We start from the raw sequence: 12,915 nt of genomic DNA, 5'->3' as shown, positions 1-12,915 counted from the left end.
CGCCTCGAGGACTCAAATAACTGTCAGAGCACAAAGAGAGAGTGCAGACTAACACGAAGGGGCTGTGTACAGATGGAGCAGTCATTTGCATAATGTGATCATAATCTTTATTTACTGTAGTGTGGCTGGCCTGCAGGCTGCACTGACAGACAGCCCCAGCTCCACCAGCAGAGAACAAACCAAAAGATGTCACTGTTGCACAAGCCATGCTGTGTGTCACGCTTCAGTCCGTCCCTGATAGATGCATCCTGGTCATCGATCACTTGCCTCTCTGTGTTCATCACCACAGCTGCTACCTCACATATTCCCCATTCCTTCACTCCATAGCAAACACAGCTCTTCTGAAAGACGAAGAAAAACTTCTTGCAGGAAGAAAAATTTGATTTTTAAAAATTAAATTAATAAAAATACATTTTAAAATACATATTTTTATATTAAGAACTACTTTTCTAAGCCACAGGAGCTGGAGAATATTCACCTCTTCATTCATTCAAATACTCTATGTATCTTGAAAAAGAAGAAAAAAAAATCAGCATACAGATGTTTTCTAACTTCACCACCCTTGCATTACATGGAAAAAGGTGAATTGAATACATAAGTAAATAATTAGATAAATGAAAACACAGAAAACATGATTCACAACATTGATGACATACAATAAAACAGCCCTGAACTCATTTCATTCCAACAACAATTAAAAAACAAAACAAAAAAACATTCAAAACAAAAAACATTTCACCGCATCAGCTCCACTGATACATGATGTGTTGTTTAGTCTCATACAGTTTACTTATTGATTCATTTTATTTCTGTTGAATATGAAGCATTGTGGCTATTATACACTATAACAAAATGTGGATATGACATAACCATACATGTTAGGTGTAGGCATTATGGTATGTGCTTCTGATTGCCCTTTGTTGTGATGGTGACAATGTTGGTAATAGTAATATTTATTTACTTATATACGTATTTATTAGTTATTTTTTAAACACAGAATATTTGTCATATGCAGTAGGTGAGTAGGTGGTTTGATAAGCATCTTGGCACCTTCTCTGTTGAATTTACCAGAGAAAATATTAATAAAAGACCTGAAACGAAACTATACAGTCAAGAGAGTGCTGGGGTTAACACTGTATTTACATATATACCAGTGAATAAGATACACTGTTGTTTCTTTCTCAATCATTAGCAATAATTTGGGGCAATGAGATATTTCCATATTGAATAAAATAGGTAGAGTTGAAGACACAAGTATTCAAAAACAATTTGATTATTTGAACAAAAACTTTCAAAGTGCACAGGAAGTAAGTGTCAAAAGAAACCGTTTTCTGAGAGTTAAATATATTCTATGAACAGTAAAGGTTTGAAATATATCAGGTTGTTTATGATCAGAATTTATAGAAATGTTGTTCAGGTTGTTCCAAACTGTTTTCTTCATTGACATAACCAAATGTTTTATATATAAAATATAAAATCAGAATTCAAAAGATGTTATATTTTCCCCCTTAAAGTATGATTTCTGCTCAATTTCTTCTTGGTTTCATACCAACAAAAGTCATTCTTAAAACATTGAGTGTTGCAACAATAATCAGACTGAGGAAAATAACTGGAAATTTGAAAAATACAACCTCTTGAAATAAAAGGTTTTCTGAGAAATTGAAATTCTGAACTGGCAGCTGTTTCAGTTCAACACTCTAAAAGATGAAACTTGAAATTCCTTAAATTTCATCAAAGCTTGTTACATCAAGAAAAGCAACCAGCACATCAGAAAAGACCCTTGATTATTCGATCCAGAGGAGGAAAATTCCCAACAGTGAGTTTCCACTTATATCGATTGATCCCAATAAAGCAAGGCTGTGGATGATCAAGTTGTGATGCATCAACTAAACTGACGGTCAAATTCTGCATTTTCTTTGAAATCAATGGTGTTTTACTCCCAACTCACTTATGTCGATGTGTCATCTCGTTGCTCGCTGAAACATCACCAATTATTTCTAATGGACAGAAGATAATCAATACGTATTGATCCATTCTTGCCTCTACAGTAACAATTACAGCTAGTCTTCCACTTGCCAGGGTCAGATTGCTCAGTCTACACTCAGCGCACGTACACATTCACATATGCACACACACAGTGGTGCAGATAATTATCTATTTAAACACTCCACGGGATATTTTTTCTGTATTTTCTCTAAATGCACAGTGCCAATGGCATTACAAACAATGTGTCGTTCCACTTTTGGCATTTTGCAATTCAAAACGATGCAAGCGGCGCCTGAGCAGAATACTGAGGAGCACAGATATGCGTTTCAGCCAGCAGCATTAACATACAGGAAGCCATTATCACATCTGGCCTTTGCAGCCAACAGGAAGGCTGCTGAGTGTGTGCACTAGTGTGTGTGTGTGTTTCAGTCTGATTGCATGTTTCTACCTTGTGTGTCTGTGTTAATTGTTTTTGTGCATGCATGTGTGTGTGCACACGTAAGTATTATGCATGTATATGGCTGCATACTGTGTGTGTGTGTGTGTGTATGTGTGTTTACTGGTACATATGCATAAAGCAGATGCAATACATGCTTGTATGTGGTGTGTGTGTGTGCCTGTCCAAATTACCCACGTGTGTGTGTGTGTGTGTGTGTGTGTCTCCCTGTCCCCCACCTTTCAGATTAGAGGCTTCTGTAATGGTTCTACAAAGGTCAGGGTTTTTCAGTGGTTGGGATGTAGCGGCAGGCCTTGTTTAAAGGTCACCACGCCACACCATCGCATTATCTCCTTGCCATTTCATAGCAGTTTGTCTGTCTGATTGATTTTTTTTAAATAAAGCTTCACCTCCTCCAAGGCTCAGTGTGGCTGCTTATTCTTTCACAGTGAAAGCAGGGGGGTGGGGAGGCGGTTGTTGGAGATTTGTGAGTGTTAGACAGGAAGAGGGACGTCTACTTTTCGTGCCTGTGATGGTGATGATGATGAGTGCTCACCGCTCATTCGCTGGCAGAAGTCGGCTGGGTGAGCGTGTCATCCACTAATCGGAAGATTTGGCGGTTCGATCCTCGGCTCCTCCAGTCTGCATGTCGAAGTGTCCTTGTGCAAGACACTGAACCCCAAATTGCTCCCGGTGGCTGCGCCAGAGGTGTGTGAGTGTGTGTGTGAATGTGCATTAGATTAGATCCTGATGAGCAGGTTGGCACCTCGCATGGAAGCCTCTGCCATCAGTGTATGAATGTGTTTGTGAATGGGTAAATGTTGACTTGTATTGTAAAGTGCTTTGAGTGGTTGGAAGACTAGAAATGCGCCATAGAATTGCAGTCCATTAACCATTTAACTCTGAATACAGAACAGAACAACAGTGACTGTTACCTCGTCCAAACTAGGTAAAAGAAACAGTGTTTGTTTGCACACCATTTCAATATATCCAGACTAGGGGTGAGCCAAATCTGAATATGGTATTCGGCAAAGCACAAATATTGGGTTTTTACGAATATTTATAGGAAGAAAAAAGAAAACATGTCAAAGATTCTCACATGGTTTTCCTCATTTGAGCGTGGTGGGTATTTGTGCTCAGCATGCTTGTGCTGACGTGACACTGAATGGAGTGTGTGTGTGTGTGTGTGTGTGTGTATGTATGTGTCACTGCTAATCTGTATATGATAAACCAAAAAACAACAAAAAAACATAAACAATATGGGATACTTTCACAATACAAGGTAGTCTTGAACTTGGAAGTATACCACGAGTAAAACCTCAGGTGAGTGTTCAAGAAAAATTGCACAAGTGTCCGTGTTTGAAAGTATTGTTTACAGCTGGGTTAAATAAAAACTATGGACCAGATCCACAAAAGGATTGTCCAGTTTTTGTGGCCAGTAAACTTGTGCAAATGAGACAAAAAGAAGTGTGTAATTCATAAAGCACCTGCGAAGGGTGAAATGCAAACTGAGCAAGTAGTGTCATGGTGCGCCTGGTTCATTTGCATGTATGTTAATTAGGTGTTATTCATACATTCAGCGCAAAATAAGCAAATATCTATGCAAACAAGCCTCGAAAAACATCAAGACCTAATTCACAAAGACCAGCGCTAATAGCCACACACAATCAGGGTGAAGTTATTAGCATCTTCAGATAGCTGCTGTTGACTGCACGTACACTCACTCCTCACTCACTCTCTCTCTCTCTGTCTCTCTCTCTTCAAATCTTCAAGCTTGTGAGGCTTTGAATGGTATTGAATTGATACTGAATTATATCAAGGGCCAAGTCTTCAGTCAGACATTGGGAGGGCTGGGGTCAAGTGGGGTTGTGGGCTTATCTTGGATTTAAAAATAAAATAACAGCGTTGACGGAGCTCAGGATTCATCCATGCAGTAAGGGGCTGCTTTATTACAAACAATTTCACCGTATAAATCTGGAATCTGTGTGTATCAGCTGACCTGTGTAGATGTGTAACAGAACACAGAACATTAATTACCGTCAGATCCTGGCTGATTCAGTGTTAATGAAGTTACCGCTGCTGTGCCATGTGTATAAATGTGCACAGCCTCTTTCTCAGTTTGGAGACGCACTTATGGTTTCAGCTGCTGTGTGATGCTGCAGCCAGCTGTGACACACAGCCAGCTGTGGGCAACAAACAGAACATCAGTACTGATGTTTCTGTGAAATCCCGGATCCCTTATACGCTCAGTGACACCTGAACAACATTATTGTAAGATTCAGACATTAATCTAATATGTTTCAGACCTCCCTGAGTCACATTAATAGCTGTAGCCTATTTTGATGGACATTTCAGTAGATTATGTTATAGATGCAAAATACCAGAGAAGTAAAATAGCAATAGCAAAATACATGAAAGTTGGTTTGTGATTGTGGAGAGCTCTGTATGTGCACACCTCTGCTAATTAAAGACATGGAATTTGAGGTTTTTATGCTTCATTATTTTTCGTAAGCTCAGTGTGACACATTTCCCGGTATGAGCTAACGCTGTTTTCTCTGTTGTGAAAACGGGAGTGCAGAGCAAATTATGTTTTTTTCTGCTATTTTGCTAATTGTAGCTCATGGCAATGTGGGTTATCTTGCACCTGTTTTTGAGTTTTAACAACCGTTAGTGAGTGTATCCTTATAGCTGTCCTCTTTTCAAAACAGTAACGTTATGTGTGTGTCTGTGTGCAGAAACATTAAATGTTAGACTTTAATATCCTAAAATTAGAAGTGTAATAAAAACAAAAACACTGTTTATTGTTACGACTGTTTCCACTTTTATTCGAATACAAATGCAAATACAAATAATTTTGCAGCCTAAACAAATACAGATACAAATACAAATACTGGGCCCTTTGCCCATCCCTAATCCAGACTTGACGAGGAAAAATGTTTTGTAAATCAAAATAAACCTCAGTAAAGAGATATACCACTGCACTGAATTTGTCTTTGGTGCTAATCTGGCGGTGAACACACCGTCAGTAGAGTCAGTCAGTCTGATTGGACAAGATGTGTGCAATGCATTCTGGTTTTTGTAGGATTCCCTCTTAAGAGCGGTATGGGGAATCTACAGCCTTTTTCTTAGTTTTCTCTATTCATAGGGCATACATTTCCAAAATAGTTGCACATTTATGCTACATAATTTTAAGAAATGATCATATTCACTGTGGTGAATTTTTCCTATAACATGGGAGTGTAAAAATGGGTGAGCATTTGCAGCATTGCAGCCTGGTATCTCCAGTCCGGAGAGTGAGGAGGTCTGCTGGCTTGTTAGAACATTTTGTGCTGATATTTTTCATTTCAGTGCAGACTTGGGAATTTAATAATTTAAACTTTGAATCTTGATACACAGTGCTTGTTTTTTCCCTCTAGTAATATTATTCATTAACATTTTGTTGGATTGTCCTTTCACCCAGCTTTTATTTTCATGTGAGGACTATGGATGACAATGTGGGTCAACTGGTCAACATCTTATGATGTTAATGACTCCCTGACTGTTAATCCGGTGACACCAATTGAGCCTGGTCTTTATATAACTGAGTTAGTTTGATTTGATTGTTGATTATGTAACACAAGTCTGAATACTTCAGTTATTCAGAGCTGGTTTTCTGTTTTAGAACTGCTATCAAAGAAAAAAGTTGATGAGCCCAAATCTATCAAAGTACAGATTTATTCACAGTTATCTAGATCTTGATGGAACCCAATACATTCTCAGATACAAATAACTCCTTTCCTTTCGATTCACCAATAGTTGTTGATATAAATATGATTTTAGATGAGAACATGTAAAGTACTAAGATATCATATAGATATGTTAGTGTAATAATCACACCAGTAAAATATCTGTACATTATAGAAGCTATAGAGTGCTACTGAACCAGCTGAATCTTGGTTCAGTTTGTTAAGTTGACTGATGACTGAAGTTGACTGAATTAATGATTTAATTTCTGACAATATTTAACAAATATTCTCTAGCATTTTTGAGAGTACAGTGATCAGGTTTCCATACTTTCAGCAGTTAAAATCTAGCTGATTTTTCCTGTAACTCCATGACTGAACAAAACGATTTGAAAGAAACCAAAGCTGTAATTAAAAAAATAAACCTTTTCAAAAAACAAATGAAAAGATATTTGCAACAAATTAATGAACAGGATCTTAAACTGGTGGTCTGGGGCCACAGGAGGGTCCAGGAGCATCAGGGGCCAGTGTACTTGTTATGGATTGTGCGCTTTCACTTCGTGCACCAGCAGATCCGTTTCCTCTGCAGAGAAGTGTTCTTTCTTACTACTTGGCAAATGCACCATTATAATAGCAATCCACCAAGGTACAAGTGCACCTGGCTTTTAAGGGGAATGGGAGATGACACTCTGATTGATTTATTGCATGTTACACCCAAAACACATCCATGATTAATTAAGAGACTAAGGACAACTGTTTTGAACCATGCACCTGGCGCTGCAACCATTTTTCCGCTGTTAAACTAGCAAAAGTAGATTTGGACACACCCTAAATGCACTTGCGCCATGCGCTTCAGACCGTGCGCTTTGGATCGTTAAAATAGGGCCCTTATTTTTTCTTATCATTTGTATCAAATTGCACCACCCTTTCTGTAAAATGTCCTGAGCATTTATTGTTAAATACCTGCAAAGTATTACCTAATAAAAATAACAAAACCTATTGACTGACTGTAGATATGATAGAGGAACCTAGTCCTAGAACCTAGGAGAGGTGGACTGGGCCAGAGCTGATTCTCAATAAAAGATCAGTATTGACAAATGGATGTGTTGGTGTAACCCTGCTAAAAACAAACTCCCCATACTCTCCACTCACCAGATAACTGGCACAGCATCAGGATCCATGCATAGCCACCAGCAGCATAATAATCAGATCAACCAATCCCCTTCAACAATGGCTTACGTTGATCACTGCTGTCAAACTGCTTTTACACACTGTCATAGCCATTAGCCTGCGCAGGCCTGAGTGGCTTCTTGCTAAGACAGAAGGAAAAAAATTCAACCAAATGGAAAACATCCACTGTGACTGTTTGCCCTGCACCACGTCCAAAATGACTAAAGTAGAAAAGCATTACTGACAATTATGGCACAACTCTTCTGTTTGTCACTTTCCAATGTTTTTCCTCCCCCCTCCTCTACATCCATCCTCTCTGTCTAATGTTGAATGAATTGCTCTTGTTCAGGAAATTGCTGCTAACGGTGGCAGGCAGCTCCAAACATGTTCCACTTAAAGAGAGAGAGAGAGACAGACACAGAGAGAGATTAAATGGGGGAACTTGGCCACCTGGATGAATGCAGGGACTGAACAATTAAAAATCAATTTACCGTCAAAAAGCTTTGCCTTCTAATTAGGACTGCATGCAGGCCAGAGGGGCTTTTCTGTTGAAGGGCACTGCTTTTCCCCCCCTTGCACATTGTTTCATATTCGTGTTAATGTTTTTCCCCCCTAACTATCCCATTGTTTTTCATCCTCTGCTTACATGCCCACATAATGATAATGCAGCGGTAAATAGTGTATTATTCAGGCACAGACTAGTACAATAGGCCTAAATGTATCTGCCAAAATGGAGACACGTTTGTTTTGATTCTCAGCAGGTGTGCAGGGTTTGGCCCAGTCTTTATTCTGATGCGGATGACAATGTCTCATAGAGCATGAAACTCACTGTACACATACCAACAAATACATGAACGTTAAAGGAAAACAAAGGCCTGATCCAACACTCTGATTCTTTATGAGAGGAACTCTTACTTTTGTTTGGAAGCCATGTTGTTGATCGTTTCACAGTGATGGAGTGTTTTGTTTTGACTGTTTTAACCACTGTCCTTCATAGTTAAAAGAAATGACAAAGTAGGGCTGGGCGATATGGCCAAAAAATGTTATTTCCTCTAATCTTTTTTTCTACCAGTAAAATGCTAGCTTGACACATCATATTTTTGGGACGTCATGTGCAAGACAATTGAGCAAGAATAATAAAAGAGCTGCACCATCTGCATGGCTGTCCTACATGCATAAAATACAGGTTATCTCACACTGCTATGGACTGTCAGTACCAGATGTTTCAACTAATTAGTGTGAATCCAGTTTAATAATCAGTTTCAGCGCAGACAGAGCAGAAAGGTCCATTCACTAATTGATCTGCTGCTGTTTGTGTTTCTTCTCAACACATCAGCCTGATATCTGCAGACTGCTGCTAGCTAGCATTAGCTATCCAGCAGGTAGAGACAAACCGAACAATGTAAAATCTGGAAAATGTTCAGTCGACTCCCAGCACTTCAACTCATAACCAGAGATGATACCTCATCCACAGACAAACAGTGAGCACAGATCAGTATGCAGTATTAAGTGTTGTTAAATTAACTATGAGATAGCCAGAGCAGCTAGCTTCTTGCAGTCACCACAGTCCCGTAAACTGCAGCAGGTATACTGTACTTCACACTTAACAGGGCTGTTCTGACTCAAGACAGCTAATATAGCCAGCTATTATTCAGACTTTAGTTTAATGTTTTGGATAACTATGTGAGATCATTAATCTTACAAATCTAATAAGAATAGGCATGAAGTCAAATGCTGATAAGCAAAATAAGTGGCTTTGAAAGGCTTTAAAAAATACACGTTGGGGTGTCCTGGTGGCCTAGAGGTCTAAGATACTGTCTGTGCAATAGTGATGACCCTACTTTGAGTCTGGTTGGGGACTTTTGTTGCATATTATCCCCTCTCTCTGGCCTCCCTCATTTCTATCATATATTTACCACCTACAATATAATTAAATGCAAAAAATAAAAAATAAAAAATTTGACAATTAAACAACAGCAACTACATGCCAAGAAAGGGTATCATGAGCATTCGTGGGCAGCTACACTGATCTGTTGGATTTGTCCATGGACATGGTTTCAAATTCATTTTCAGTGAGAGCTGTCCATAGTTCTAGGGAAATAGACATTAGATTTCTATGGAAAACACAACATGAAACATTGGCATAAAACAGAGATAACTATAGGTTTACCACATTTTAAGGATGACTGTTTGTCAGTCATCCATCAGTTCAGACTTTGATTCTGTGCAAGACCTCTTAACAACTACTGGGCAGATTGCCATTGCAATTTAGATATTCACTGTACCTAGGGGATGATTCCTGATCGTGACCCTCCTGACCGTTATTGTAGCGCCAACATCAGGTCAAAATAATAATAATAATATTTTTATTTTTATAGCAATTATCAAAACAAAGTGCTTCACATAGAAACACATAAAAACACAGCAATATAAGAATAACAGTACTAAACGAGCAACATAAAAATGGTAAAACCCATGAAATAGAGTAAAACTAGAATCAGATGAAATAAGGGAAGACAGTGTGATAAAAGTATGTTTTGAGCTTAGATCTAAAAGAAACCACTGACTCAGCCTGCCTTATTTCCTCAGGCAGGGAGTTCCAGAGCCTCAGGGCTCTTAATTCAAAAGCTCTGTCCCCCTTAGTCTTCAGCAGGGAGCCTGGAAGGCCTCTGCCCGAGGATCTGAAAGTGCGAGCAAGGTCATGCAGGGATAAAAGATCTGAGATATAATGAGAAGTCAGACCATTTAGTGCCTTGCAAGTAATGAAAAGAACTTAAAATCAATTCTAAACTATACTCGAAGCCAGTGTAAAGAGGCCAAAGCTGAGGTGATGTGTTCAAACCTGTTTACTCTGGTTAAAAGCCTGGCAGCTGAGTTCTGCACAGTCTATAGCCACTCTACAGTTTTTCTATTTAGGCATGTAAAAAGGCTGTTACAGTAATCTAGGTGTGATGAGATAAAAGCATGTAAAATGGTTCCTGTATCTTTAAAATTTATAATAGATGGAATTCTGGCGATGTTCCTTAGTTGATAAAAGCATGTTGTACAAGTGTTGTAATGTGCTGCTCAAAGTTTTAATTACAGTCAAATAAGACGCCAATTTCCAGCAACAGGTTTAATGTATCTCCCTTGAAAAAGTGTTTGATTAATAAAACCTTATCTTAACTCATCTTAAGAATTGAACTACATTACCTGTAGATGTTCATGGCTCCAGAGGATGATTCCTAATGTTTCTGGTGACCCCCTGACCTTATCTTTAGCGCAATCATGAAGACAACACTTGTTCAGAAGAACAAGCATCAGGAAAAATGTCAACTTTGCTAACAAAAAATGTCATAATCTAACGGACACATTTCAATATGACATTTGCTTTATGCTTCCAACCAGATAACCCTTTTGATTGAATGACCCCATGACCTTTCCTGCAGAATGTTTAGCTCTGTACTGATAAACTCTAAGAATATCATCAGTATGTTTGTTCCTTTGTTTCTGAGATGTGATGAACATTGCAGCATCTACAGGCCACAAGAGGGGCTTTTTAAAATGTATGATAATTCATGACGTGTGGTCTATTTCTTTTCAGTCAAACACAGTGCAATAAACAGTGTTTTCTTCCTACAGCACTTCTGCTCTGCCCACCACACTGACTTTCAGAAACAACTCAGCAGACAAAAGTCTATCCGTCAGGCAACAGAGACTTTCTGCACCACCAATGTGGCCTCCCACTTACTGTATGTTAGAATGTATAGCATGGAATAGATTTGCACAAATTGAAATAATTTGCTCGGCAGAGATCGTTGTTTTTTAATCAGGGGACATTTTATAGAGTTTAATGCTCACATCTTATTAGAATGAGCACTGTGTACCTGGTGCGTGGACGTTCTAACTCTGGTTTAAGAGGACATATACTTTTTGTGATTCCAAAACTTGAGGTGAATGTATGTAGAAATGTAAGATAAAGCCCAGGTTTTCAGCAAGTTGTTTTTACTTTGCCAACGGGACGACATCAGGTCTTCGTGCATGTCCATAAACAGCTGTCCATTCCCAAGTCTTTGTTGCTAAGCTTATTATATGGGTTATTGCCATTGTCCACTCTCATATTCTGGATCTGATTCAGGCATGAACATTATGGATGTAATTGAGAAGTTGCCATTTTAAGTAAAGAACTAGAAAGAAAAGTGAAATCCTACTTTTTTTAAAAAAAAAATTTACGCAGTTGATGTAGTAGATGAAGAGACATCAGTTAAATATGTCTGGGGGGATCTTTAATTAAAAGTAGCAATTCCATAGAAATACTCCATTAAAGGTAAAAGTCCTGCATTCAGAACTGTATCTGAATAAAAGTAGTATTATTGTCATCTAAATGTATAAAAAAAACTAGACTAAAACAGTCATGCAAAGTGGCATGAGTTTTATATCTATAATATATAATATTTGAATATCATTACTGATGCACTAATGTTGTCAAAACTACTTTTAATTAGTTTATATACTGGTGATTATATTGTTTAATCTATAACAATGCATCGTATCTTACAAACTGGTCATATGTTTTACATGTAAAATCCTAATCTGAAAGGTATATAACTATAGTTGTTAAATAAATTTAAATAAAATGGTTGGTATCAAGGATAACATTATGGACTTTACCACATCAGAGCAGTGATTTTCCCTTATCAATAAAAATGTGAAAAGGAGTTAAGACCGAATTGTGTTGTGCTTGTGTCCTACTTTACTTCTTCCAACACTTGTTAATTAGCACTGAACACAAAGGATGGGATCATCATTAGTCTTTTAGGCACCTTACCTTGTCACCACCACCTTGAGACCGGACATTGTTCTCTTGTCCGAGTCCACCAAGCAAGCAGTGCTGTTGGAGCTAATAGTCCGCTAGGAAGACCGCTTACAAGAGGCCTTTGAAAAGAATTTCGGCAAGTATAAGGGACTAGTCAGTGACATCAATCAAGATGGCTGGAGAGCAAGGTGTCAGTGGAGGTCAGGTACAAGGGCCTTGCAGCCCAATCCCTGTCCAGAACTTTCAATTATTTAAGCATCAAAGGAAAGAAGAAAAGGGAACCATCCGCAACACAACCGAAGCAGCAGAGTGAGCCTCAACATGCTTTTGGCTCAAGGAAGGATAACCATGGGGAGCAAAGTAGCCAGCTAGCCATCTGACCACAACCTGGAGTCTGATCAGCATCAGCTGGGTCGCCTGGAGGAGGTGTGAATGATGTTCAAAGACCCAAAGCACCCGATGATTCCAGGAACATCAATGAAGGTGTGTCTAGAACTATCAGCAGCTGTATTGTCACACATAAACCAAAGTATTGGACTGAATTTTGACCCGATGATGATGATGTGCAATGATTTTAAACTTTTACGGTTTTTGTTGTTTTGTTTGTTATTCCAATCAGATTATTTTTACATGTCTTAAAACATGTCTAAAGGGGATCTTTAATGTAAAAATGAAGTAGCCTTATGTCGATGTGCGTGGGATAATCTCTGAAGTGAAGCTTTTTTTTCTGCCTGGGCACAATCAGTGAGGTTCTGGACCAAGCATTCTCAGTGATACACAACTACCTTATAGCAAACTGGTGTTGT

The sequence above is a fragment of the Thunnus thynnus genome, chromosome 21, assembly GCF_963924715.1.
Source record: "Thunnus thynnus chromosome 21, fThuThy2.1, whole genome shotgun sequence".
In the NCBI taxonomy this organism is placed as follows: Eukaryota; Metazoa; Chordata; class Actinopteri; order Scombriformes; family Scombridae; genus Thunnus; species Thunnus thynnus.
Note: the sequence above shows the minus strand (reverse complement) of the source record.